This window comes from Thunnus maccoyii, chromosome 22, assembly GCF_910596095.1.
Source record: "Thunnus maccoyii chromosome 22, fThuMac1.1, whole genome shotgun sequence".
NCBI lineage: Eukaryota > Metazoa > Chordata > Actinopteri > Scombriformes > Scombridae > Thunnus > Thunnus maccoyii.
Window position 1 is genome coordinate 24371799 of NC_056554.1, and position 17711 is coordinate 24389509.

Consider the following 17711-nt stretch of genomic DNA (forward strand, 5'->3'; position numbering starts at 1 on the left):
GATGACAGTGTTTCCAACAGTTTTGCACAAAAGTTACAATGGTTTAATGAACTAATATGACGCAACACACCCTCCAATTCTGAGCAAAACTAGTATCAGATGACTCCTGAATGTAGGCATACCCATGGCTAAAAAATGCGAAATATGTCAATAACACAACTTTGGAACACTGCTCACCATGATGATCCAAATCAAATAGAGATTTTTTTGACAATTTCATTGTATAAATTCACAGTTTCTGCTATCAATAACATTTATTCAACCATGGCAGGACATCAACTTAGTTTTTAATGCCACAGCAATCCCTCGCCTTACATTGCCTTTAACAAAAATGATAATTTAACAAATTTATATTAAATGAATTACAACTAGTCTTAAGTTAACAAAATTATTTCATGGTAGAACTAAAAATGTTTTTAAAAATCTTCTTCAGCAACTCACAAGTGTAAATTCAAAAGCACAGATGTTGCACATATAGTATAAGTATAAATATAGTACAATATCCGCTTGTAGTGACTACTGCATTATTTAACTTTTTTATGGTTACGTTGAGGCACTGGCTGCACTTAGTTAAAGTTAAGGAAAGATCTTGATTTAATACAGAAAAAAGTCTGCAATGACTCGAAGCACGAGACACAATGTTTTTATTAACATTTAACGGAAACCACCATCGTTCACTAACTAATCAAAGTGCTCTTGTTGCCTAATGCCACGGGGTCTCAAACTCGAGTCTCCCAGATCACAGACAACTGCGCTGATTACCGAGCTAAACCAAGTGCATCACCGATGTGCTGACAGACCTCTACTTATTTATACACCCATAACACAGACAGCACAGTGTGTAACATGTAGGGAAGAACTTCAAAGGCGATTCTTGCTTTGCACTTTTCATTTATTACCTATTTTTTACAACCTAACTTTGTGGAAAGGAGAAGGGGAACAACAGGTTATGGAGAGTCCCTTGGGAGCACTTCACTTATGTCAGTAGCTCAGCTTTATCTCTGGGGAACACCCCCAACACCGGGAGTGATGTCCAAGTAAGGAAATGTGCATCATGTAGCAGGTTGATGTGACTCCCCTCGTTGAGACCTGCTGATGGATGTAACAGCGGAACAGAGGAGAGAGAATATAGAGACTGTAACCGACCTGCGTGCTGGTATTTGACATGGGGTTTTTTTTCTTCACAAAAACAAATAATTTTTAAAATATTTGTATGAAATAAATGTTCGTAAAAAACCCACTATTTGTGCTTTGCTGAATAATATATTTGGATTTGGGCACACCCCTACCTACTATGATACTGTTCTACTAGCTACCCATGAGTTAACGGTTAAGTGTGGTTTTATAGGAAAGGCAGAGTTAGCTTGTCACACCAAATAACATTTGATTGGATGCCTTTATGTAACAGCCCCCTGAGTTAAAGAGTCATCAAAATATTGGTGCTGATTTTATTAATACTACTCCTGAAACTAATACTACACTTTAGCAGCCAGTAAGAACACCTCAGCACCCATCTAGACACCACCTACTACAGGCTAACTAACAACCACCTTAGTAACCACCTAGCAACTACCATGTAGTACCCTAGCAACACCCTACAAATCACCTAGCAACACATTATTAATAACATAAAAACTTGAAGTGGGTTTAAAATCAATCAGTTTCTAGGTGCATTAAGTCCAATTTTTAGGTACCTTTACTTTACCGGAGTATTTCGATTTTATACTACTTCATACTTTCACTCCACTACATTTCAGAGGGAAACATTGTACTTTCTACTCCACTACATTTATTTGACAGCTTTAGTTACTTTTCAGATGAAGATTTGACACAATGGATAATATAACAAGCTTTTAAAATACAACACATTGTTAAAGATGTGTTGGGCCGTGGCTACAAGTTTGGCTATCAGCAATAATTAACGATTATCACAGATAATTGTTAATTATTAAAATCAATAAAATTATTAATAAGAATTAATAATAATGGGGCACCACCCTGGACTCAGGCAAAAAGATAGCCAATTCAGTCTCAAAGTGTACTAATCTATGAATTTGGGACTTTGATTAATAATTAATTTAATAATTATAAACAAAATCACCATATCAGTAGTTAGCTATGGTTGAAGGATTTGGAGTTCTTTGCATGGCAGGGGTTGGCAAAACTCATTCTTGTGCAACATTAAAACAGACAACAGGTATATCCAAAAGTATTATTTAACAAAGGGTAAAAGCAAAACACAGAATACTAATCTAGCTAAGTGTACCCATATACAAGTGTGAGTGTGAGTGTGTGTGTGTGCAGGGAAGACAATAGCAAGATGGCTGCAGTCACCTGGTGACTGAGCACATGGCATGCTGACAATTTGGCTGATAAAGGGAACTACAGAGATAAAAGGCCAGACCATGTGGTGTCTTGAACCACATGTGCTGCCTGAACCAAAGTTTGCCAAATTAGGTTTTAACCTCTTAACTGTGCGGTTTTCTGTTTAAGGCCAATTGTTGTATGCTAAAGGTGCCAGGTTAAAACAAGGTTAGTTGCATGCAAGGCCTAGTTACTGGATGTAACATGTGTTAAGCATGCTAACATTAACCTAGCGGTGTGGCTATGCAGTAACCTAGCTATGAGCAACAAGGACATCACAACAACAGTTCAATGTATAACCTTGGCCAAATCAAAAGATGGCCAACAGATGAAACCATCGGTTTCCAACCTTTTTGGCTTTTGATGTCTTCCAAAAAGCAGTGTGTAGTCGGGGTCACATTTCACATGTCTATGAGTTGTTAACAGCTCCACCAAATAGTGATTTTTCCCTCTAAACTTCTCACATGCTTTCATTTCAATAAATGTTCAAATGATCCAATATTTCAGCAAAAATCAAACATTAGTGAAAAAGTCCAAAAACTGAAAACAGATTTGTGTATCAGAACTTTGTTTTTTCTTCTTTCCTCTCCCATTAATCATCTCACGACCCCTCAGATTTATCTGCTGACCCTTTGGAGGGGCCCGACCCCTAGGTTGGGAACCACTGGACTAAACTAGCTAACTGTATATAAAGTAGTGTAAACTAGCTCCACCTCCACCAACACTGATGCTTCACTATTAATAACCTAATGATGTCATATATAATAATATATCAGTCAGAGGGACCAAACCACTACTTTTACTGCAATACTTTAACTACATCAAGCTGCTAATACTCATGTGCTTTTAGTTAAGTAAGATTTTTCATGCAGGACTTCTATTTGTAATGGAGTATTTTTACATTGGGGTTATACTACTTTTACTTAAAATCTGAGTATTTTCTTCCACCACTGCTCATCCAATCTTTTTTCCTCACTTTGAACTTAACCAATCATTGTCATTGCTCATTGCTGTAATGGCAACACATCAGTTTTCCTGCCCTGTGTAGAAACAGCAGAGGTAACACCAGACTGCTGGGCAGACTAAACCAGATTCCAGATATCATCGCCACACATCCATCACTGTGAGTCAGCAGAGGTGACTCGTCCAGAGCAACACACACAAGAATCCCTAAAAACCACAACCACAGCACTGCCATTATGGTCATGATGGTATGAAAAGCCCTCTGCTTTGATCGGTGAGGTTGCTCCCTATTGGTGCCTCCTTTCCCCGGCCCTGAACGAATCAGAACACAGACAGCAGAAAGGCTGCAGAAAGAGACAATAATTAAGGAGAAAACCAGGAAGCAGAATAATGGGATGATGGGTATAGTAGGGGCATACAGAGCTGTCACACCAATCCATCCAAAGCTCAGTAGCCAAACACACCCAATGCAGATATTTCTGATCCTGACTCCACCCGCCTTTCTCAGCCCCAGGAAGGTGATGGGGTGAACCACAGCCAGGTAGCGCTCCACACAGGTGAGGATGTGAAAGAACATCTGTCCAGGAAAAGTCATGTTAGCAACATAAATCCCTACTTTCGCCATCCCTGGGAGATTGGTGTAGGAGCCACAGATGAAGAGGATGCTCGCTAAAAGACTATTGAGCTCTATGGCAACCATGTGGTAGGTGAAGATGTCCGAGTGGCTTGTCGTGGTGCTGGTGCGCTGCCGCCGCCATCGTTGGTAACCCAAGTAGAGGATAAGGATGAAGAGAGGAAGGAGGAGGAAGATTTTGGTGATGTTAAAAGTAGTGAAAATGAAAACCGAAGCTCTAGAGTCAAAGCAGTGGTATTGTAGAGGACTGAGGGATGCGTTGACAGACATATCTGACTGGATGGTTGGAGTTGGACAACGAGGACAGAGATAAAGCTGTAGAGAGAAAGAGACAAAAAAGTACAATTTTCACTATTCACCTTAATTTCAAGATAACGTTTTTACTCAGGTGTCTTTCTCTTTGATATTTAAAGGGGAAATATTATGCTTTTTGTGATTTTCTACTGTTATAATGTCAGATTTCAGATGTTAAACATGGTCAGAGTTTAGAAACTTGAGGTGAACGTATGTAGAAATGCTCCCTGCAAGTCAGAAGTCAGGGCCTCAACCTGCTCTTAAGGCTTCATTTGCAAAAGTTACCTCTACTTCCTCCTTCTGATGATGTCAGATTGTTTGTAGCCTTTGTTACTGAGGTTGTTCACATTGTCTGCTAGCGTAGAGGGCCTTAAAAAGACAGGAGCTAAAACGAGACTGTGGCTGAACTGAGGGGCTGCATAAAGGATCAGTGTAAGATAAATAAGGAGTTTTTGACTATAAATCATGCAAAGATATTCCAGTAGTGCCCCAGATTATAAATATACAACTCAACTCAACTTCAGTTTATGTAAAGTCCACATCACAGAGAGTCTCTGTACACTTTTACAAGTAAGAAAAACAACAAAAGAAAAAAGAGGCACACGATAATACATGTCAAAGTACACACACACTCACACACACATATACCGGTAGTAATGTTAATATTACAACACATGGTTTAGGTTACTGATTTTAAAACAGAGATCATATAAGCCTAACAGGGTTGGACTTGCTTCGTGTTAAGGAGGGAAACCGTAAGTGATTCGGGTATATATATATATATATATATATGTGTGTGTGTGTGTGTGTGTGTGTGTGTGTGTGTGTGTGTGTGTGTGTATATATATATATAAACCTAAAAATATGCAGAATATGTCTTCTTTAAAACCTGCATTAACTGTTTGGAGTGTTTTTTACCTCAGCAGACAAGCTCTAAAACACACCACAACACTGACCTACTTTTTAAACTGATTCATTGAACTTACACATATTTACACACCCAGGAGATATGTAACAACATTATCATTCATTTAAAGTTGTGTTTCTGTCCACCTGATGAATTTCAGTCCAATATTCACTCTGTTTTAGCTCCTGTTTTATCTCCTTAGAAACATATCTGTCTTTTTAGCTGCTCAATGCTCCACTTTCTTGAAGAGAACATGAACATGACCTACTTACTAATTGCAAGGATACACTTACTGAAAATGTATTTTGTCATTTTAATAAGAATGTGTGACAATACGAAAGCATTTGAGGCTTAATTTTTCAGTGCAAAAGCTTCAGTTGGACAATCACACAAATAAATAATTAAGATTATGTACAGAAAAAATATCTCATATAACTAAGAACAATATAAATGTGTAATTACTTTCTTACTTTAGACTTATGTTTACAAAATTTAAAAAAACAATATATTTTTGATTTTCTTTAGCAACCAAATGAAACAAAAAAACAAACAAACAACAAAGATTGCCCAAACTGCAGCCTCATATATTCCTAAAGTATTATAATAAATTAGTTATTTATTGACATAATCAAACTAAGAAATGTCTACTACAGTCAGAAAACACATTAAAATCACTGTGATTTTTATAGGCATGAACACAGTGGTGTTATTCATGAGACAGCAGGCATTAGGCCAATGTCATTTTAAAAATATTCATTTAAAACTAATATCTAAATATAATTAATAATTAGTCATATTTAAAGTGATTAATGATGAAATATGTCAAACATAAACAACACCCACCTCAGCAGTGTCTCCAAACTCTCTGACTGTCTTGTTAGTTCAAATTTTATTTTTGGGTGTGTGTTTGTGACGCTCTCGTGTCAGAGCACTGACAGCAGCAGGACTGTGGTTATTTTTGCATGCTGCAAAAGAAATAATGGATTTTATATTGTAAATCTCAGCAGGCAAATTCAGCTTGTTCTTCCACTGAGTACAAGGTCGTTGAGTTGAATCCCAGAAATTGAGATTGTGGTAATTTCTGGGAATTCTAACCTAAATATGGTTTCCAGGGTAAAACACAGGTGGGAACCTGAGATTTTTAGCATGAGTGTGCATATGTGTTTGCATACAGAAAACTTTTGAATGTACTGAAACAAAGACGCCTTCTCCAAACCTCATTGACACCATTAACACACAACTGTCATACCTATAATCCAACCTTGAAATGCCATCATAATGGTGATATTACTGAATACTACTTCTAAAATAGCAAATTATTTCCTAGTATGAAAAATGATTTGATGAAGAAAGAATAGTGTGAAGTGGTGTGCAAAATCTGTAATCTGTAAACAAAAATGCAGGCTGTTTACTACTCAATCAGACATGCAGGATGGAGGCTGCATCCAGATAACTGTGTCTGTTTGCCGTTTGGTGCTGAGCAGGTAGTGTTCAGTGGCTTTTTACAGCTTTTTCTCTGAAAACAGCTGCCTTCTGCGACCCAAAACAACGCTATGAGAGCACTGAGAGTGAACCACTGAGCTAAACAATGAGCTGAAACTCACTATAAAGCTCCATAAAGCCGAGAGGAGCTGCAGAGTCACTGATAATTCTCTGTAGGTTCATCACTACGAGCCACAACCAACACATTACACACTGACAGATCAGACATTATTAATGTATTATTAAAAATATTGATTATAACTGCTTTAAAGAATGACATTAGAAAAATAAAAAGATTTTGTGATTTATGGTGATAAATCTCAGGAAGTCTAGAAAAAGGAGGATATATTCCTGGGAAGTAATAATTTTACAATCACTGGCAATCCTTCAACTTTAACTGATTGTTATACTGGTGCTCAAAGGACACTGTAGGTGGTGAGATTTCTGTTGTCTTTGTGTTCCTTTTCAGTTTTACTTTGTAACATACAAAACAATAGACTTCATTTTTAGTACTATTACATAAACTTGTTGTTGTACATCATGCTAAAGCAGGAGTAAACAGTGAATTAGTATATTTCCAATTAAAGTACTTTTTAGACTAAGAATTGAATATTACATATCTGAATCAACATTGGTGTTAAGATTTCCATACCACTCGCTATGCTTCTGTCCATTACATTTGATAGGATTCAAATGACCTGCCAACACAGACGAGCTCATTCAAATTAATTATTATCAGGCAGACTGAGAGTCTGTGTGTACATAGCTGTGTTATTTTTCCTAGACAGCAGTCTGGTGGAAATTTCCATCAGGTGCTTCATAAAACCAAACATTTCAGTATTTAATAGTAAAATCCAAGTTAGGTGTGACTGAACCATCATTATCTCAAATAGTTGCCATGTTCATTCATGTTCATTAACAATTACCTACATTTCAAAAGTAATAATCATTTTGTTTCAGGTTGTGATTGGTTGGTTGCATAATCACAACAGAGAAAAGATAACAAAAATACAAGACACAGTTCAATTTTCTAGCAGCAAGCAGTGTTTGAAACTCACAGTGACTTAGTTTCGTACCAGCTTTGTAAAGAAAAGCTGCATGTTGAGAGTTTTTCCAAATCAAATCTGGAAAGGTGACTCTGACTGCTTGGACCGTTTGTGTTTATTAGCTCCAAACAGCCAAAATACCAACTGTACAGCAGTTAGCAGTAAGCAACGGATGCATCAACATTGTCTCAGTGTTTATGTTCAGTTCAGCCTCTGACTGAATTTATATCTCACCAGAAACTCCAGTTTTTTCTGTTATTTCCCTCCAACCTCTCTGCTTTTCTCTTGTCTCTGTATGTTCATGAACTAATTTCATAAAGCCACGTGAAATGTGGAAAAATCAACTCTCATGGATGTATCTTTGCACTAAATGAAAAGTCAATTGTTCATCATCAGTCATTACAATTCATCCTGAAGTGGGTATGAATGTGTGAAACAAATTTTATGGTAATCCATCCAATAATTGTTTAGTAATTTCATTTAAAACAAATGAATATTGAACTTAAAACTATGTACACCTCATTGTTTTTAGCTTATAACTTTTTGTTTACATTTTGGCAAATCTGCATCATGTCATGCTACTTTGTCTACTAGCACTTCTTGCAGTCTGAATTTCCTTGATTTCTTCAAGGATTTATGGATTGAACATCGACAATTGGATACCACTGTAAAGTGTGCCTTCTGCCTATTGTAGCTGTATGTGTATTACTGGTGGACTCAGTGGGGCAAGATGGACAAAAAAGATTAAATTCCCTCTAGGGTGCCCCCACAGTATGATAAAGTGCCCTCTAAGGTGCCCCCAGGGTATGATGAAATGCCCTCTAAGGTGCCCCAACAGTATGATCAAATGCCCTCTAGGGTGCCCCCACAGTATGATCAAATGCCCTCTAGGGCGCCCCCACAGTATGATCAAATGCCCTCTAGGGTGCCCCCACAGTATGATCAAATGCCCTCTAAGGTGCCCCCACAATATGATAAAGTGCCCTCTAAGGTGCCCCCACAGTATGTTAAAGTTCCCTCTAAGGTGCCCCCACAGTATGATCAAATGCCCTCTAGGGTGCCCCCACAATATGATAAAGTGCCCTCTAAGGTGCCCCCACAGTATGATCAAACGCCCTCTAGGGTGCCCCCACAGTATATAAAATGCCCTCTAAAGTGCCCCAACAGTATGATCAAATGAGGGTGCCCCCACAGTATGATCAAATGCCCTCTAAGGTGCCCCCACAGTATTTAAAATGCCCTCTAGGGTGCCCCAACTTACGTGTCCTAAAGAAAATGATGTGGACTCAGTCTTCCCAAAGCTGACAAAACTAAAATAGATGCTACATTGCCAGTGACGTCTGCATCAGTTGAGTGATCATACTCCAAATTGAAGCAGATCAAGACCCAGCTTAGAAACAGGCACTCTCAGATCTTCTGCTGTTGTCCATAGAGACAGACGTCCCAAATGACCATATCAAGATCATTAACATTTACAAACTCATGGCCAAAAGAATTCTCCTTTTATTTCACCAATCTTGCAACTTGCTTCCCTGACAAGGCTGCTCAAAACAGCTGATTCTCAAAATGTTAATAGTTCCATGTTTTTATATCAGATGAGAAATAAACATTTAAAACGTTACCCATTCCTGCTATTTTATTACAGATGTTTGCAAATAATACAGAGGCATTGTTTCCGTATATTCTGTGTCACCCTATAAAATGTCAATCTTAATTAGTGATGTAGCCTTTTTACCAAACATGCATCATTGTTCTCTGCTGATGGGGGCCCATTGACTGTATTAGGTGCCCTTTCTATTTTTCACCCCTGCCCCTCTGACACTCTGAGTGCACCACTGGTGTGTATAATGTCTGGTTGTTTCAATTTGATGGAGTTATGGCTCTGAGAAGTGGTGGGATGTTTGTAGCAAACTGTGTTGATCTGGCGACACAGGAAAGACAAATATTACTGAACAAGTTTGGATGGTGTTCGCATTCATATTCAATTACATCCCCATGAAATGTTTACAACAACTTTTCATGTGTTTAACAGATGTAAAGAGGATCATCATGGCTGCCATTAAATCAGTCTGTGGTGCTATTAGTGTAAGAAAATTTGCTTGCAGTGATTTATAGTTTGTAGTTACACAAAATCATCAGTTTGTTTTGCAACATGCAAAAACCTCCACAGTCCTGCAGTAAATCTGACACATGAATTAATACACACACCCTCACACTCACCAGCATTAATACACATTTGTACCAGCTGGCAGTGAGCAGCAGTCAGTGATTTTGGAGACGCAGGAGAAGCATGATGATGGACGATGTAAACACTGCCGACAATGTGAGTGATTTTTAATAAGTTTTAAAGTTTATCAACATTATTGCTTATTACATTTATGCTGTTCCATGATTATTACCACATACGTTCACATAACTGAATAATGACTTAAATTTGGTGTCATTTCATCAGTGATACATATACTTATAACATTAACCTCAAAGACAAAAGACCTTATTAATTTTCTTTAAATACGACAGTATGAGAGATTTGTAATTTTTAGGTATTTTTCAGTTTTATAGACTTTATATCCTGGCTGCTCTACAAGTGTAATAACATAAAAAGTACACAACAAAGTATAAAAAGTACATAACATCCATAACACTGTCATGCTTTTGCAACAGCAAACTGAAGCTGCATATGTTTTGGTTTATAATTTAATCCAACTTTTTTTTTTCAAGTATTTGTTCGTAATTTTCCTATGTATCTTTGTCTTTCTCACCCAAAACATAAATGCTATATATAGTTAATATATCAATATATGTGTAGTTATTTGACACTTTTATAGAACTTCTATAAATACATATAATTTGCTTATTTAGAGATAGATATTCCATTAATTATTATTTTATTATTTTACATTTTGTATGTCCTCTTTGCCCCCCCAGGATGATTTATATGTCAAACTGCAGATTTCTTTGTAGATGGCTGCTGTGATTACTTTAAATGATAACTTTGATATTTTAATGTTTAAGTTATTCACTTTTTTAATTTAATAACTACATATATCTATTAATATTCATATAAAAGTAGAGGATGCAACTACATATTTTTTCTCTCACATATTTTCTTATATTTACCTGCTCATTCTTTCTCTCTCTTCTTCTCCTCCTCTTTAGTCATCCATACAAGCAGACATGTCCATCAACTCCTCCCTCCATCCTCCAGTTCAAAATTGCACCGAGTCCAGCATGAACCTTTTCATATTGACAGGCTTCCTCTGCACCAACGTCCTCTTCTGCCTCCCTCTCTTCATCCTCGTCCTCTTTGTGGGCCTCCAACGATGGTGGAAACAGCGCTCCGTTTCCACTTCAGCAACCATGAGCCACTGTGACTTCTTCACCTACAACATGATTGCCCTGGAGCTGATCGGCATCTTTGGGTGTTTCACCTTCATTTACAACTATTTGACGGATCAATCAATTGCACTAGTGGTTGGGCTTCACATCTTCTCTATCGTTTCAACTGGACAGACTGTATTTCACGTCCTCACCTGTGTGGAGCGTTACCTGGCTGTTGTTCACCCCATCACCTACATGGGTCTAAGACAGGCGGGTGTGGTCAGGATCAGAAACATCAGTACTGGGTGTGTTTGGCTATTGTTAATTGCATCGCAGGGTCTAGCACGTGTGCCCATCACTAACATTGCCACCATCTCATCTAATGTGTTCAAGATCATCTGCACTATTCTCATCATTTTCTGCAGCATTTCTGTTCTCTGTGTTCTGATTCGCTCTGTGCCGGGGGAAGTGAAGGGGAACAGGGAGAGGGTTGACCAATCAAAGCTGAGGGCTTTCTACACCATCACAGCTATAATGGGAGTGCTGTTGTTGAGGTTTACTACAAGCATGGTTAGCTTTGTGATCAACATTTCATCAGTGCATACTGACACATATAGTTGTAAGCCGGTGATTTGGTCATACTGGTTCACTCTGCCCAGCAGTCTGGTGTTACCTCTGCTGTTTCTGCACCGGGCAGGTAAACTACCAGGCTGTAAACACAACAATGAATCAGTCTGATGATTGTATTAGAGCTACAACTACCTGATATAAAAGAGTAGCATGAATTAATATCAGATTTATCTTTTAGTGGAATAGATCCCATTTGTTTGTGTACAAGTTGAACCTTTTATAGAGTTGTGAAGTAAGTAAGTAAGTAAGCTTTTATTTATATAGCACTTTTTTTAAGACACACAGTTACAAAGCACTTTACAAACACATACACATGCAAAATTGAAACAGATAGATTAATAAAATAGACAGACATAACACAGAAAAATCAATCAAAATGAAATAAAGCAGGACATGGGAACAAGAAGGGAGGTCTATAGAAAGGCTTGCTGATATAAAACAGTCCAAGGATTCAGCAGATCTAACAGATTGAGGAAGATGATTCCACAGAGTTGGCGCCAAGAATGCAAATGTGTGGTCACCTTTTTGATTTGCGGTTTGTGCGGGTGATAGATAGAAGGCCGAGATTTGAGGATCGAAGAGGTCGTGAAGTGGAATGGGGAACAAGGAGCTCAGAGATGTAGCTAGGGGCGAGGTCATGGAGTGCTTTATATGTAATCAGCAGGATCTTGTAGTTTATTCTGAATTTTACTGGAAGTCAATGGAGGGATGCAAGAACAGGGGTAATGTTGGACCTACGGCTAGCTCTGGTTAGAAATCTAGCTGCTGTATTTTGGATTAACTGTAAACATTTTAGAGAAGACTGACTGAGGCATGTGTGGAGGGAGTTACAGTAGTCTAACCAGTAGAAAATTAATGTGTGTATTAATAGTTCATGAACAGTAGGGGACAATATAGGTCTTATTTTTGCAATATTTCTTAACTGAAGAAAACAGGACTGGACAAGCTTATTAACATGATGGTCAAATGTCGTTTACTGGTTGAAGATGATACCAACATTCTTAGCAGTGGATTTAATGTTTGAGTGTGAGTAGAAAATGTGAGTAGTTGCAATTTTTGGGCATCAGGGGTTCTGTAAGTAAAAGTCTTGTTAATTTTTGAAGCAAAGTTTTAATAAAATCAAACTTTAAATCAAGTCAATATATTGCAAATAAATTCTTTTGTCTGGGGTGTAAAAGCTGGTGTGTGGATAAAAAGAATATAGGAAATGGAAACTACATGAATCATGTGACTTAAACGTCACTGAAGAGCTGGAAATATCAGATCTGTGTGGAGTGATGATGAGGAGACTGTAACCTTCCTCAATTGAATACATGAAACAAATAGAAATGTCATATTTCCATCATGTTTTTCCATCATTTGAGCTTTGACTGACACTCTTTTAATGACGTCATCTGCAGAGGGGCTGCATAAAGGGCCAGTATAACATAAATAAGGAGTTTTTAATTGTAAATCATGCAAAGATATTCCAGTAGAGCCCAAGAATATAAATACAGACCTGGAAATGTGTAGATTATGTCCTCTTTAAAAGATAAAATTGTAACTGCACTTTAGAGTGGGGAAAAACACTTTTGTCTTAACAACAACTAAACTCTTCTTCCAAAGTTCAAATTAATTGACAAATTGAACCCTTAATAGAGACTAGCAGCTTATAAACAACATATCCATGTACACACATACACACACAGGTGTTCTGGGTCACATGTCTGTTTTAAATAAGCTGCAGTTCTAGTTCACAGGTCATTTGAATCCTGTCAAACACTTTAATGGACAGGTACGATTAAGTCTGTGGGAATGTCAACACTTCAACACTGTCACTAATAAAGTCTGAAATTTGATCTTCTGTCTTTACCTCCAATCTTCCTGTTGGAAGAATAATGGGAAAATAAAGATTGCCTGTATAATGTCTGGTTGTTTCAATTTGATGGAGTTATGGCTCTGAGAAGTGGTGGGATGTTTGTAGCAAACTGTGTTGATCTGGCGACACAGGAAAGACAAATATTACTGAACAAGTTTGGATGGTGTTCGCATTCATATTCAATTACATCCCCATGAAATGTTTGCAACAACTTTTTGTGTATTTAACAGATGTAAAGAGGATCATCATGGCTGCCATTAAATCAGTCTGTGGTGCTATTAGTGTAAGAAAATTTGCTTGCAGTGATTTATAGTTTGCAGTCACACAAAATCATTAGTTTGTTTTGCAACATGCAAAAACCTCCACAGTCCTGCTGTCAATCTGACACATGAATTAATGCACACACCCTCACACTCACCAGCATTAATACACATTTGTATCAGTTGGCAGTGAGCAGCAGTCAGTGATTTTGGAGACGCAGGAGAAGCATGATGATGGACGACAATGTGAGTCTTTTTTAATAACTTTTAAAGTTTATCAATTTGGATTTGAAAAACAGAAATGGGAACATTTATGCTGTTCCATGATTATTACCAAATACGTTCACATAACTGAATAATGACTTAAATGTGGTGTCATTTCATCAGTGATACATATACTTATAACATTAACCTCAAAGACAAAAGACCTTATTAACTTTCTTTAAATAAGACAGTATGAGAGATTTGTAATTTTTAGGTATTTTTCAGTTTAATAGACTTTATATCCTGGCTGCTCTACAAGTGTAATAACATAAAAAGTACACAACAAAGTATAAAAAGTACATAACATCCATAACACTGTCATGCTTTTGCAACAGCAAACTGAAGCTGCATATGTTTTGGTTTATAATTTAATCCAACTTTTTTTTTTCAAGTATTTGTTCATAATTTTCCTCTGTATCTTTGTCTTTCTCACCCAAAACATAAATGCTATATATAGTTAATATATCAATATATGTGTAGTTATTTGACACTTTTATAGAACTTATATAAATACATATAATTTGCTTATTTAGAGATAGATATTCCATTAATTATTATTTTATTATTTTACATTTTGTATGTCCTCTTTGCTCCCCCAGGATGATTTATATGTCAAACTGCAGATTTCTTTGTAGATGGCTGCTGTGATTACTTTAAATGATAACTTTGATATTTTAATGTTTAAGTTATTCACTTTTTTAATTTAATAACTACATATATCTATTAATATTCATATAAAAGTAGAGGATGCAACTACATATTTTTTCTCTCACATATTTTCTTATATTTACCTGCTCATTCTTTCTCTCTCTTCTTCTCCTCCTCTTTAGTCATCCATACAAGCAGACATGTCCATCAACTCCTCCCTCCATCCTCCAGTTCAAGATTGCACCGAGTCCAGCATGACTTTTTTCATATTGACAGGCTTCCTCTGCACCAATGTCCTCTTCTGCCTCCCTCTCTTCATCCTCGTCCTCTTTGTGGGCCTCCAACGATGGCGGAAACAGCGCTCCGTTTCCACTTCAGCAACCATGAGCCACTGTGACTTCTTCACCTACAACATGGTTGCCCTGGAGCTGATTGGCATCTTTGGGTGTTTCACCTTCATTTACAGCAATTTCATGGATCAATCAGTTGCATCGGTGGTTGGGCTTCACATCTTTGTCATCGTTTCAACTGGACAGACTGTATTTCACGTCCTCACCTGTGTGGAGCGCTACCTGGCTGTTGTTCACCCCATCACCTACATGGGTCTAAGACAGGCGGGTGTGGTCAGGATCAGAAACATCAGTACTGGGTGTGTTTGGCTGTTGTTAATTGCATCGCAGGGTCTAGCACATGTGCCCATCACTAACTTTATCGACATTTCAACTGTTGTGTTCATGGTCATCTGCACTATTCTCGTCATTTTCTGCAGCCTTTCTGTTCTCTGTGTTCTGATTCGCTCTGTGCCGGGGGAAGTGAAGGGGAACAGGGAGAGGGTTGACCAATCAAAGCTGAGGGCTTTCCACACCATCACAGCTATAATGGGAGTGCTGTTTTTGAGGTTTATGGCAACCTTGGTTAGCTTTTTGATCTATGTTTCATCAGTGCCTACCAACACATATAGTTGTGAGCTGGTGGTTTGGTCATACTGGTTCGCTCTGCCCAGCAGTCTGGTGTTACCTCTGCTGTTTCTGCACCGGGCAGGTAAACTACCAGGCTGTAAACACAACAATGAATCAGTTTGATGATTGTATTAGAGCTACAACTACCTGATATAAAAGGGGAGTATGAATTAATATCAGATTTATCTTCTAGTGGAATAGATCCCATTTGTTTGTGTACAATTTGAACCTTTATAGAGCTGTCAAGTAAGTAAGTAAGTAAGCTTTTATTTATATAGCACTTTTTTTTAAGACACACAAAGCACTTTACAAACACATACTGCAAAATTGAAACAGATGGTGTGAGTAGAAGGTGTGAATTGTTGCAATTTTTGGGCATCAGGCGTTCTGTGAGTAAAAGTCTTGTTAATTTTCAAATAAAGTTTTAATAAAATCAAACTTTCAATAAAGTCAAAATATTGCAAAGAAATCCTGTTGTCTGGGGTGTAAAAGTTGGTGTGTGAATCAAATAAACAATAGACAATTGCAATGACAAATTGAACCCTTAATAGAGACTAGCAGCTTATAAACAACATATCCATGTACACACATACACAGGTGTTCTGGGTCACATGTCTGATTTGAATAAGCTGCAGTTCTAGTTCACAGGTCATTTGAATCCTGTCAAACACTTTAATGGACAGGTACGATTAAGTCTGTGGGAATGTCAACACTTCAACACTGTCACTAATAAAGATTGAAATGTGATCTACTGTCATAGAAGTATGTCTTTACCTCCAATCTTCCTGTTGGAAGAATATTTTTCTTTATTTGTTTTGAAACATGCAAAACACCCCATACTCATGCCTCATCATCAACAACACACACACACACATAAGCATCATTTTGTATTTGGACCAGACAGCAGTGAACAGCAGTCAGTGAGTTTGTAGACACAGGAGAAGGACGATCACACAAAATACTGCAGGTTGTTCTTTATTAACTTCATGATTTTCAGTTAACACAGCATTTGGTCAGTTGGTGGGTCATTCCAGACTGAAATATCTTAACAAACATTGGACGGATTGCCATGACATTTGACACAGATATCCATGGTGCCCAGAGTGTGAAAGACAACATCTGCACTCCTTATCTGGAACCTCAGTCTTATATCATAGATAGAAAATAAGATGGCTAATAAGTCCATAATGTACAGAGAAAGAGACTGATATACAAAACAAACAAAATCATCAAAACACAACAACCATTCCCTACCCAACCTCAAGCCCAAACCATTTAGTTTAATACATGCATCACTCCTCCTAAATGAGATGAATAAATGAATTACCTAATTAATAACATTAATAGTTATACTATGTCTAACATGATATTTAGTAATTGCTTGGTTATCTGTTTGCCAGCATATTAAGTAAGTAAGTTTCAACTTTTTTTTCAAATTTGATTGCTAAAGCCACTACAGTGATCCAGTCTTTCATGCAAACACCACCACCACCCACTACCACCTCAGGAATAATAAAGTAGAATTATCACTTTCTGACAATGTCAACAAAAACTGAAAATATATAAGCTTCATAAAAGTAGAATTTATGGCAGAGCTGTTTTACTGGATCACATTAGATTGCACAGGTGTTCCTAATAAAGTGCTCGGTGAGCATATATTCTCTAATCTCATCCAGTTTTCTTGACACTTCATCCTGAATTAGTTTTGTTCCTACAACACGTCAGTTTTCCTGCTCTGTTTAGAAACAGCAGAGGCAGAACCAGACTGCTGGGCACACAGAGCCAGAAAGCTGACGTCAGGAACATGCACTGATTAGACCCCAAACTGATGCCAGTGAAAACCAGGAGCCCACCAAACTTAAACAGCAGCACTCCCATTATGGCTATGATGGTGTGAAAAGCTCTCTGCTTTGATTGGCTGTCCCCACCAACTCCCCCAGGCCCTGGCTGTCTGAGAGCGCAGAGCACAGAGAGGCTGCAGAAACACACGACGATTAAAGTGACGGCAAAGAGGCAAAAAAACGGGATGATGGGAAATTCTGGGCGGAAGAGGATTATTAAACCGACCCATCCAAAGCATA